The sequence below is a fragment of the Cryptotermes secundus genome, unplaced genomic scaffold, assembly GCF_002891405.2.
Source record: "Cryptotermes secundus unplaced genomic scaffold, Csec_1.0 scaffold194, whole genome shotgun sequence".
NCBI classification, from domain to species: Eukaryota; Metazoa; Arthropoda; class Insecta; order Blattodea; family Kalotermitidae; genus Cryptotermes; species Cryptotermes secundus.
The window spans coordinates 701,738-714,563 of NW_019738957.1; the positions used below are offsets into that span (position 1 = coordinate 701,738).

Here is a 12,826-nt window from a genome sequence, read left to right on the forward strand (position 1 = left end):
ACCTTGTGGAAGGCATTTCCACCCACCGTGGACAGCGCAGTGGCCGATTACTGGTGCTTAATGATCGTGACCAGCGGCGTCTAGCTAGAATTGTCCGTGGTAACAGACAAGCGACACTGGCTGAAATCACATCCACATTCAATGCAGGAGGTACCAGACGCATATCCAGCAGGTCAATGGAGCGTTCTTTAGCTTCCATGGGATATGGGAGCAGAAGACCGACCAGAGTGCATCTGTTAACACCACGACACCGGACACAGCGCCACACCTGGGCTTGTGACGTCGCTAATTGGACCCTGGAGGATTGGCAACATGTGGCGTGGTCCGATGAGTCATAGTACCAGTTGTTTCGGGCGGATGGTAGGGTTCGGGTGTGGCGCAGACCCCATGAGGCCATGGACCCCAGGTGTCAACAAGGCACCGTGCAGGCTGGTGGTGGTTCCATACTGGTGTGGGGTGTGTTCACGTGGCATGAGTTGGGTCCGCTCGTCCACCTAAACACGTCATTGACCGGTGACCGCTACGTTACACTGCTTGGTGACCATCTGCAGCCCTTCATGGACTTCATGTACCCCCACAACAACGGTATAATCCAGCAGGACAATGCACCGTGTCATCGGGCCGGAGTTGTCCAAAACTGGTTCGAGGAGCATTCTGAAGAGTTCCGACGGATGGTGTGGCCACCACGTTCGCCCGACATGAACCCAATCGAGCATTTATGGGACGTGGTGGAGAGGTCCATTCGCACCCAAAATCCTGCACCTACAAATACCAGGGAGCTGTGGGCGGCTATCCAGGCGGCATGGCTCAACATCTCTCCAGAGATCTTCCGTCCACTTGTGGAATCGATGCCACGTCGAGTTGCTACACTTCGCCGGGCTAGAGAGGGTCCTACACGATACTAGGTACCTATCCCACGACTTTTGGCACTTCAGTGTACAACTTACATGCTATTTGAAATGTTTTTCTAATGTGATTCTATTCAGTGGGATACCTGCACCTTACTAACAACTGATTTATATCTGCACTATAATTACATAAGCCTGCAATAAATACACATCAAGGCCAGTGCGAAAGCAAAAGTGAAAACAGCGTATCTGAAAAACGTATAATTCCTTTGGAGTAGGTCTTCCCATTCTTGTGTCGACCTGCACCTTCACAGATCTGCTACACACTGGAGAAAGTAAAAATTACAAAGCGTATATCATATATAGCGTGAATATTTTATCACTCATCAGAGAGTCTTTCACGTGTCACAAACGAAGAACGGCTCATATCATACATAGAAAGCGATGAATGATCGTATAATGAATAATGCAGTTCAAAAGATGAGAAAGGCAGTGGTCTGAGGCCTAATTTACGGCACTATATCGGCATTTTCCTGGCCTGACGAAAATCCTGTCACGCGAACTGGTATCTCGGCCGAAATTCGAAACCGCCACCTCCCAAATACAAGCCAGAAGAGAAGCGGTACCGCTTGATCCAACGTGCTTGGTACCAAACGAAGTGAAAATGCATACGCGTCGATCCCGACTTACTGACTGATATCTCGAAAGCGACACCCGATAACGTACCTCAGGCCTACAACATTCGAGATATTTCTGACTGGCGGGGACGCAGCATAGGACTTAAACCACTTTGAAAATCCAAGAGTTCCTAAGGGCAAGGTTAAAGGCAATGATGCAAGTCATTTAGAGGTCTAATTAGTAGACCTGGGTGACTGGAAGACTCTTCCAGGCATGGTCCGGGCAGTAGTTAGTGCTCCAAGTGGAGAAATATTTAAGAGAAGCAATTTGACATTTGAAAGCTCTCCTCGTGCTAAACAATGCATCAAGGCATCCTCAAACACCGAGTAAGCCATGTTCTAATATGAAAGTTGTTTATCTGCCTCCAAATATGACCTTACTGCTGTAGTAAATGGACCAGATATTGCATCGGATGAAACATTAATTGCGCAACAGTAGCTACTGGCGCGAAGGATCATCCTGCAATCAAGGTTTTGTACGTTTTAACGAACATACGGTATCCTTGGAATCAAGTCAGAGTCTACAGTGACTGGGGTTTGGATTCAACTACGCTGAATTTCCAAGGAATTCCTGAAGGGTATGAAAGCACCCTTGGGGAAATCACAACAGACGCCGTTCAGGCGGGGAGACAGTTTGACGTAGACATGGATGGGAGCAGATGCGGACGAACTCCTTCCATGCAGAACTAATGTGTAATGACGATCTCCGTGACCTGCAGAGGGCCAACGAGCAATAAAGAGATTAAGATGGCGACGACAAGATGGTTAATCAATTCTGGATGACCTTGGTTCGGCATTCCAAAAATCTGAGGCCCTGAGCATTTTTAGATAAATGGTCTGAATGAGGAAAGAAGTTAAATTATTTCCAGGACCGCTCAAAAGACCACAGCCCCGAACAACCTTCTGCATCAACATATGCAAGGAATCTCAAGTCCCCTGAACAGAGCACTGCGAAGTCTGCATCGGTTAGCTCCCCAAGCGAACTAACCGAGTGACCGCCGCTTGTTGGCGAAGTTAGTGCCAGCTTTAGTGGATAGAGGGTGTCGCGTGGTCACGCAATGAACGGCCGTTAATTTCGATTTTCTAGACCGGAGTCGCTATTTCCTTGAAAAAAAGTTCTTCAATTATCCTCACGAGGCTGAGTGGACTCCGTTCCAGACCTACTACTTCTCAGAAAATCTCGTAGCGCCGGGAATCGAACCCGAGACCTCTGGATATGTAGGCAGAAACTCTGACCACTTGACCACAGAGGCGGCCGTTAGCTCACCAACTCCTGAAAAAAATAACTTACATCGTATGTACTTTTGGATTATTACTGGGAATTTCGAACGTTCCAGTGTAATGTCCAAGATACTGCGCGTCTCTGTGGAAGAATGGAATCAAGACGGCGAGAAAGAAATGCTCAATACATTCTACACCTCGGCAACAGAAATATGCAGGGCTCGAAACACGGCCGCACACTCGCCAAGGACAGGTTAACGGATATCAGTGGCAAGCATGAAAGTATTTATTTGAAACATACTGCTGACTTATTAACAAGCGTATTTTCTTATGTGGTTAGTAGGCACATATTTAAATCGCACTGCTGGGGACCTGGATGAAGATGAGTGGTTATTCCCTGCACCAACTCAACTGATGTTACAATTGTTCCCTTCGTGTTTTTTTTTTGGGGGGGGGGCTTTGTCACACTCAGGAACTGATATTAATACGCTTCAAGAATGCCTTACAATGAAACGTACCACTTACAGGTACAAATAACTGACAGAGTCCGCACTGTTATGATGTGTGACCATTTTATGTAAAATTGAGAGGAATTAATATTAATACTAATAATCCATCTTCATCGCATAAGATAGCCATTCGCACCATCTGCTCTGTAATGTGCCGCTGCAAGAATTCGGACCAATAATGCTAATTTTGTATCTAAGAGAATAAACTATGTTCACATTATTATGTTATAATCCCTAACGTCTAAGAGAACAGTGAGAAGACGATAATTGCCTGATATACATAGTTTGTAATGTGGTCCATGCGATTAAGCTCCAATATCGTTCATTTACTGCGTTCACAAGTTACTGCTACTCAACAGCACAGATTAACTTCCCTGCAGTTCGTTCAATACAGGTCTATAACACCGAAAAATATTAATCGAACAAACAGGGCAATTTAACAGTAAAGGTTCACTTGTATTCGAGATGCGTTCAGTTCGAATTTTGGCTGGGACTATGGTTTCTCTTAATTTTCCTCAGTCCATGCAGGAAAAGGCTGAGACAGTACTGCGAGCTGGTTATGACTACTTCCTTCCAAATTGTTCCAAATTCACTGTTTTCCAATAATCGTGCCATTCGACATTATACATTACAGATACTCAAGGTTTCGTAAAAGAGTCCATAAAAATTAGTGTTCAAGTACGTCAGAGGGCTGAATAGTACTACCTTCAGAGACGTGACCTCTTAAGGCATCTACTGGGATAGCCTTATTAACACTGTTAATGACAGTCACCACATCAGTCACCAAAAGTGCTCATTGTCCTTAATTGGACAGATTGTATGAATCTATCTCAAATAATAAAAATAATAATAAAAAAAAGAGACGTGACCTTCCTAGACGACAGAAGATTACCGACCTTTCTGAGGAACGTACTTCCTCTATTTCCAGAGCAGCAGAATAAGCGAGGACTCTGCTTGGTGCTTGCTTGGCTTACTTTCCGAGCCTAAGATTCAGATTCATATATTGTTGCGAACCATATATTTTTGCAGTCATTGCTTCTGAGAAGTGAAATTGAAGAAAGCAGTCTTCTGGGATTTGGCACCGTGTATATGTGGTGTTAACCGCCGTTTCGGAGGAACGTATCGACTCCGTCTTCAGNATTGAAGTTCTACATAAAGCAGGAGTTGAAAGTTATAGAGTGATACGTATTACACTGAAAATTCGACGGATAGCAATGCAGATCAGTAAAAGCAAACTGATGCTACATTCCATATGGACGAACAAAGACCGCAAAATCTACGGATATAGATGCAGTTCCATATTTACCATGGACGGAAGCAAAATTCAATGTGTTTGCAGATTAATACCGGAAACTTTCTCGCAAAAAGTGTCGAGAGCTGGGGTAGGGGGAAATGGGGACACTGGAAGGATACATGCAGCCGCAATTGTTCCGAGATAATTCTATATCAGAAAATAAATAAAAATGCCGTTTAGATTACGCCCATTGGCTACCAATTTTCAACTCGAATGCCAAAACAAGACAATGGACTGAAAGTACAAAATCATAAAGTCTATAAGACCGTTTTACTTTCGGCAGCATTTGTACTGAAAACTGATTGCAAAATTCACTATAACACTTCAACTGCAAATCGTATTCGAACTTTGATACAAACCTTAATAGAGCCAGCAGGGTCTAGGTTACTAATCTACAACCTGCACCGTATATATTCCAGACGAGGAAACTAAATTTGGTACCAGCTTTTTAGATGAGTTGAAGCCAAGGCAATATTAACGCGAACAAATATTACCAACTGTATAGAATTTTCTATCTAATAAATATTAAGACGATGGGCCGAAATCTACTAATCTGATATCTTATATGAGCTCACAAATTCCACGTAATGCTGCTGTGTACAATTAAACAAAAGTCACTGGTTGTAAACAATTTTCGCTGAAATATTAATGCGAGAGAATGAAAACAAGTTTGATACCATTCATAAATGTCATGGGAATGTTACTTAACAATACAGTATTACTAAGTTCCAAAACAGCTACAAAGGTATTCGGTTATAATTTGCACACTATGCCTACAATTCTGCGTTCTTACCTGTGCCGGGTAGCACCATATGTTTGACCAAACTCTTGGAAATTCGTACCGCTGCGGCAAATTTCTGCAGTATAGCTGCTTCCTTTGGCAAAGAAGAAGGAAAAAATTCCAATTATATACTAAAAAGCCTTCCCAATAAAATATAATTACGACACGATAATATTCTGTATCCAGTTTACTGACGTCCTAAGACTCGCTGTGTGGGCAATGAGCAAATTAATTTGTATTAGAATGAAGCAAATATGGAAACTTGGTATCTAATCAAGTCACATGCACCATATGGTAACCAAGAATTACAATTACACTGCAAGAACACTATCTTATCGAAACGTCATTCTACTTCATTAATCAAAATGAAAATATATCAGTATATCACCAAACTGGTAAGATTTACAAAACCACATGTTAAACTCTGCCCCAACATACAATATAAATTCAAGTGTACAACATTGTTCTTACAATGACAAGTTTTTACTAGATACTATCAGGTCACTGATAAGTCCCTTATAATACGCTGTTAGATAAATCCACACGCATACACCAAGAAACATATGCCGTCAAATGAAATAGTAACTTAAAAAAGAATGTTAATCCACTTTTTGCGGCGAAGTGCAGTATATTTCCACTAAGTGAAACCTGTCGTAAAGCAAAAGAATATTTCTTACCAATCAGACAATAACCTAAAAACAATTCAAAACGAACTCAACACTCCAGAAACCCTTCCCAATCTGTAACTGCTGTCCTCTAGTGTGGACAACGAAGAATGATTCGTACGTCACACCGCTGTAATAAAAGACGAGTGCTTCTCTCTTTTTATGTAACTTCAAAAAGAGACTGGTGCTGCCCCTTACAAGTATACAACTTGACCTACTCTCCCCCGAGTTGGCTGCTCGGATGGAACAGCCCCTAGGTTTTCTCTTGCTCAACCCCAGCAAAGTCTGAACGGGTCTGCTCTCTCACTCCCACTCCCAAACCTTCCTTCGCTTTTGCCTGGCTGGCTGCTGCTTGTTGGAATTGATTCGCCAACCGACGTCCCGACGCTAGAGCCGAGAGAAACCGACGTGGTGCGGCGCTCCGACGAGATCGACCCCCGAACTATACCCCCTTTCATCCCTCTCGCTCTCCCACATCCCTATGTCCAGTCGCCCGGGGTCGACATCACCGTGATCGTCGACACTGCATTTTGGTGTTTTGCGCCCATGTGCAAACCCCTGGCCAAACCCAGGGATTTGCGAACCGGGGACCAAGGTCTCAGTTACAAAACCCTACCCCCACTTCAAAGAGTTCATGGAAATCATAAAAAAATCCACGGGAAATATGGTGGCACCTAACCTCTCTGGATGAAGGGCATCTACCTCTACAATCCACTCCTCCGCTTGCTAGAAATTGACAAAACTGCTCCCTTCACAATAAATCCTTAAACATGGAATCAAGGCATGCCCTTGTAGGGGTTGTAAACCGGAACTTCGGGAATACAAACAGATGCCAAATTCCGAATCACTGATAACACCCTACTACTTTACAACAGTCTGCACGACTAACCAGACGCAAGTTACGTGGCAACGGATTCAATAAGCCATGCCACTAACTCAAATTAATACAGCTTCATTGCACATTAGATCCTAGGTCTGGAGCGATGTAGGTATGGTTTCAAACATCATGTCCTTGAAGGTCAAGAGCATGCTGATAACTTATCAATCGGTAACACACTTCCGGCCTAAGCATTTATACTGCAGTGTACCATATTGATTCATCATAACTTGTAATAGCAGCGGGTATTAACTGAAATAGATTCTTCTGATATTGTATCAACTTCTTTGGTTAAACAAGATCAAACGAAACGGGGTAAGATAACTGAGCCGTCGTGAGAGTGTCATGCCTAGTTCAGCACTGAAGTACAGGAGGAACGTGCTGCCTCCACCTTTGAGGATGAAGAGTAGAGACGGACGAAACCATATTCCTCCAAAACGCTGGTTATTATTATCTACCATATTACACGCTGTCACATCCCGGAAATAAATCAGCTTCGCCCTCAAACTCATGTTCGCTTAATACGTATAAGTTTTAAGAGAATCACAATAAATGCATAGCCTGCAATAATTACGTAATAAATTTTATCATATTCAAAAACAGAAGCCAAATGACCAATTCCACTGGAATTAATGTTGTTAAAGTTCCTCAAGAACGAATTTTCACATCCATACACAAGGGGCCAAAATGCAGGTCTGAATATTAGAAAGCTTTATTTTTGAACTGAGAACGGGATGGCGCAGATGCTAACCGCAGCCATACTGCATTCCTTAACAACGTCTTGTTCGTGTCTAAGAGGATGTCCCCATGGAGAAACTGACACGGTATTGGCAACGAGACTACACTTCTTTATTCAACAAAGGCCTTTCGATATTTTATAGATATTGAAACTGAGAGACATCAAGTATACACAAGAGATAAAAACGAATAGTTTAAAGTCATCTGATTGTATTTACAAACACTACGTCAGACTCTAGATCTCGCGGTTTTCAGAAGCGCGACACGAGCTTCATGAGCATAACTCCGTAGAGCTGGGCCCGTCTTCAGAAGCCGCCAGTTATGCAGCTACTCAAGAATATTCCAGCACTTCATGGAGTCCGAAAGTTCATTACCGTGTAAGATTTAAGGCTTTCACGGCGGTGACTATGAAGAATGCCGTCTTCTGGAATGTGTCGCCGTGTAGATCTTGTGTGAACCGACGTTTCGGAGGAACGTATCGCCTCCATCTTAAGGGTAGAAAAATTTGCGAGAGAGGAACCAGCGTGAGCAGTGACTGCAGCTGGCGGATTTTCCTACCCTGAAGATAGAGGCCATACGTTCCTCCGAAACATCGGTTAACACAAAATCTACACGGCGACACATCCAAGAAGACGGTTTTCTTCATTACGTGTTCACAAGAGCCCTCTGCTGGGCCTTATCCTGTGCTAGACAAATCCAGTCCGAACCATCCCAGCCTATCTCTCCAAGATAAATTTTAATATTGTTGCGTGTTGGCTGTGTGACGCGACAAATAACTTCACAGCGGTATTGGATCTAACGAATTTACTGCACACTTTATTCATACTTACACAATCCACAATTTCAGTGTCCCAATTACTTCTGCTATCGTCGCTTCGAGGCTTCAACTGTCTTCGGCGGCTGCTTATTTCAACTGAACTGTCTGTCAAAGTCAAAGTCACATTGCGACTGACGGTCAGTTTGTCTGCCGGGGTTCATGTCCAGATGTTTCTTTTTAGATTAAAGTTACTGTCCTATCAATGTGGGGCGCCCTCTCTGACGAGAGGTCGGGTCTGTCATTTGTCGGTCATAGTCGATAGTATTAGTCCGTTGTCACTATGTATATTTACTTACGATTGAGTCTTAATATCTAGCAGCCGAAACAAGAGACGCAGTAAGTACATCCCTGGAAGTAAAGGAACGGGGATGCACAGTTAGGCTATTCGGGAAGAACAGCCTTAAGGAGGGAGTAGTATGACGTATAGCACTTCCCACTGTGACGTAACACGGGACATCGCTGTTGACACAGGCAACAGGGAACGGCATAAAAACCGGCTGAGCAGTATGTGACCAGAGACTGTGAGATCAGGAGTGACACAGTGCGGATCGTGAAGTCACCGAGTGCAGCTGAAGTCTAGCAGTCGCCGAGCGCCGGAGAAGCAATTCTGATACTGCCGATGGCAGTAATTGTAACTGTGAATTGTGTGAGTGTGAGTGTGAGAGCGAGTGTTCAATAAATTCGCTACATCCAATACGGCGTGAAGTTATTTGTCGCGTGACATATACCCAACACGTGACAATATATACAAGGCCTCTGTCAGTCTAGGCTCAGTACAGCAGACTATGCCCTATTTCTAGTAGTATTCGCTACCACGGCAGCCTAGACACTTGAACGGTCGTATGTATGACCGCCGCCAAGTTTACGCCTGTTACACTTTCTGTGTCGGGCTTCGCGATAATTCAACTGTACTCGACGACTGCCATATTTAAACTGAACTTGTCTGTCAAAGTCAAAGTCACATTGCGATCGACAGTCAGTCAGTCAATCAGTCAGTCAGTCCGTTTTGGTGTCGAGCCACATCTGAGGCTCATGACCAGATATTTATTACTGTTTGGTATTTACGGTCTTGTCTTTGTAGGGCGCCCTCTCTGACGAGAGGACGGGTGTGCCTTTTGTATATGCTGTTGGCCCTTGCCAGTGCAGTCTTTCTCGGGTCCGAGTCTCTTGGGACGGGCGACCATATTTTACTGTCTCACATTTGAGACTTCCCTTTTCATCGCCTCCTACGACTCGCAGGGTCACGGTGGAGGTATTCGACCCCGCCTCCACACGGGTCAGCAGCAAACTTGTCTGGTGCACTGAACCCCCTTACATAGGTCTCTCGAGGACCACACAGAAAACAGCCCATACTGTTGGACGTGTTTACCGACCGATTGCCTAGCAACGGCCGCTGCACGGACTCCACTGGTGCGTGACGTCACATCCTAGCGGGGAAGGGTGATTACAGAGAGTTGCGTAGTGACGGGATGAGTGGGGATTTGATGTCAGCCGCACTTCCTGTTGCGCTATCCAAGCGTTCAGAGTTGTCGCCTAGCAACGCGCCGATACAATCCGCAGCTCTCCCGTTGCACGCGTGCCCCGAGGCCTCTGTGGCTCAACAGTTCCCGCATAGAGCAAATACGCCACATTGCTCCCTCCTTGAGGCTCCCGTATAGCCTAACGGTGCATCCCCGTTCCTTTTCTTCCCGTTGTTTCCGCGGATTCCTGCTAGCAACATCTGCATTCAGTCTCGCCGTTCTTCGCGTGTCTTCTGGGGTGTTCATTCTACCGCATCTGCCCCCTCCTTGAAGGGTGCTCGTCTCGAGCAGCTCCGTGGTATTTCCAGTAGCTTTCATGTACTCGTCAACTTTCATTCGCTCTCTCGCTCTTCTCGGGGAGGCCGGTGTTTCTACATTACCGGCTTATCATCTGTTTCCCGCTTCTTTTTCGTTTTGAAGGGGGTTGACCCCTCCACAAGGTTCAATCCTTGTTTCTCCGCGTCCTGCTGGAAGCCTCGGGTATTTGTTTCTTGACTGTTCCTCTGCCTCCCAAAAGTGTTCGCTCTTCTGGGCTCCACTTCCGGATGTCGTCTGTGGTTATCCTCTTCTTCCTCAGAGGTGATAGCTGTCCCGAGCTTCACCCTCTGATGTCGATCACGGTTTCAATCTTCTTTCTCACGAGCAGCGGCAGCTTGCGGCCTCGATCCTTTGATCCTCTTTTTCCTTCATGGTGCGTCCGGAAATTCTTCCTGAGCGGCACTACTCCCTGGATTGCTCGCTCAACCATGGCCACAATATTATTGAATCACCTACGTCTTTGTCTTCCTAGTGTTCTCTTTCCTTCTGTCTTTCCCACCAGTACCCTATATGCACTCTTTTTCTTTCCCGTTCGTGCTACATGCCCGTCCATCTCATCTTCATTGAATTGATCATTCTCAGTACACTTGGTGAAGAGTATAAGTTATGAAGCTCTTCATTATGCAGTATCCCCCGACGTCCTATCATTTCATCCTTCTTCCTTCCAAATGTACTCCCCAGCACCCTGTTCTCAAACACCCTCCACTCTATGTTCCTCTCTCAATGTCACAAACTGGGCTTCAGACGCATATAAAACCACAGGCAAAATTAGAGTTTCGTATAATCTAATTTTTATGTTTCTAGACAGCAGATGAAAAGATAAATCGTTCTCGGCTAACTGATAGCAAGCATTACCCGAATTCAGTATCCCCTTAATTTCCTCCTGAATGAAATTTTAAGTTGTTACTGACGTTCTCAAATATTTGAACTGTAAAGTAAAGTAAAAGTAAAGCTATCCCTGTACCAGGCCGTGAAGGCCCATAGGGTTGTGAGACGTTGAGGGTCCCACATTATCTAGACAGTCGGCTCAAAGGTGGCGGTAAGGTTGTCAGCCTTACGCGCCCGCCGCGCTTTACTCCCCAGGAAAATTATTTAATTAATTCCTGGTACTCTTTCTGTTATAGGCTCAGTAAACCCCAGGGCCTAGTGCGGCTGGAAGGATTAGGTCAACTGAAAAAAATCTCATTTTAAATGATCTTTTTAAAGCTGACTTTATGTATGACTAGGGCACGGATTTTGAGGACCTGAAAATATTTTTAAAATTACCGAAAAAATCCAGAAAAATTACCTATTTTTTGTCATTTTTTGACATTTTTAGGTTTAAGGTCATTTTTTCATTTTCGGGGTAATTTTTTGGACTTTTAAGGGTATTTCTTGTCATTTTTGGCCATTTTAGGGCATTTTTCTTCATATGTTTTCTGAAATGTGAATAATATGGAAAAGAAGGGTTCTGACTTTTCTCCTTTAGGTCATTTTTCTGGAGCTTTTCTGTCACTTTATAGGTCAAGTTTTGAATATTTTCAGGTCATCAAAATCCGGGCCCTGCATATTACATTTTTGGGTCATATTTTAGGTCATTTTTCTGGATTTTTTCAGTCATTTTATATGTCATTTTAAAAATATTTTCAGGTCATCAAAATCCGGGCCCTGGTCATGACCTTCTTCTGCATTCTGGTGACGAGAGAGCAACACGTACTTAATTTTCTCTGTGTTTACTTCTAGACCAACCTCCTTACTAGCAATAATGTTACGGTATCTACGTGAACTCCCAGCAGATTCACATCAGCGGCACAGACCATCAGCTGATGTATCCCACTTAGTTTCCGTCCCACATGGTTTTCCTGGACCTTCCTAACGGCATACTCTAAAGCAAAGCAGTGGCGATATAGCATCTCCTTGTTTTAAAACATTCTGGATAGGAAAGTTATCAGACAAATGTTTACCTATACGGGCTTCACTACACATTTCGTTTAAACACATTTTAGTCAGCCTAAATAGTTCCATTGTTACCCCAAACTCTATGAGAATACTGTACAATACTTCCCTCATAACTGAATGATAGGCTTTCTTGATGTCTTACAAATAGTTGATGTACTGTCTCATTGTACCCCATTTTTTCCTCAGTATCTGACGAATGCTAAAGATCTGAGCAGTAGTTTATCTGTTACGTCGAAACTGACACTGATGATCTCGAATAATTTCATCTATATATGTACTTAACCTCGAGAGATTATTAGATGACACTTTGTACGAAGCTGACAACATTAATGACCTACAATATTTACTAGTCAGTTTTACTGCCCTTCTTGTAAATGGGTACGACAATTGACTCCTTCCACTGATCAGGCAATTTTCCTTTATTCCAAATACGAGCGGAATTAACGAGTTTATGGATCTCAGACAGTATTTTTTTCACTTCCTGCTTCAATCAGTTCTGCCGGAACTTGACACTACCTAGCGATTTATAATCTCCCAACTTCACAATAAGAACTTCAACCTTAAAATTACTAGGATCATGCACTACTGGTGCAGTTGCATATATTTCTGTCTAACATCACTGA

General features: G+C 43.8%; 1 protein-coding gene across 3 annotated transcripts in view; it reads right to left on the reverse strand.

Moving 5' to 3' along the window:
* Nucleotides 1-12,826, reverse strand: part of LOC111871376 (eukaryotic translation initiation factor 5) — a 102,946-nt gene that overhangs the window by 38,658 nt on the left and 51,462 nt on the right. Inside the window, exons 1-2 of one of the 3 annotated variants that reach the window (XM_023864453.2) lie at nt 6,008-6,196; nt 5,343-5,424 (exon numbers count right to left, since the gene is read on the reverse strand). The exons of 1 other annotated variant lie outside the window; for it this stretch is intronic. The gene's annotated coding sequence lies outside the window, so the exon portion shown is untranslated. Of the gene's footprint in view, nt 1-5,342; nt 5,425-6,007; nt 6,197-12,826 lie in introns of those variants that run through there. One more of the 3 variants, XM_023864450.1, reaches the window with a different exon arrangement.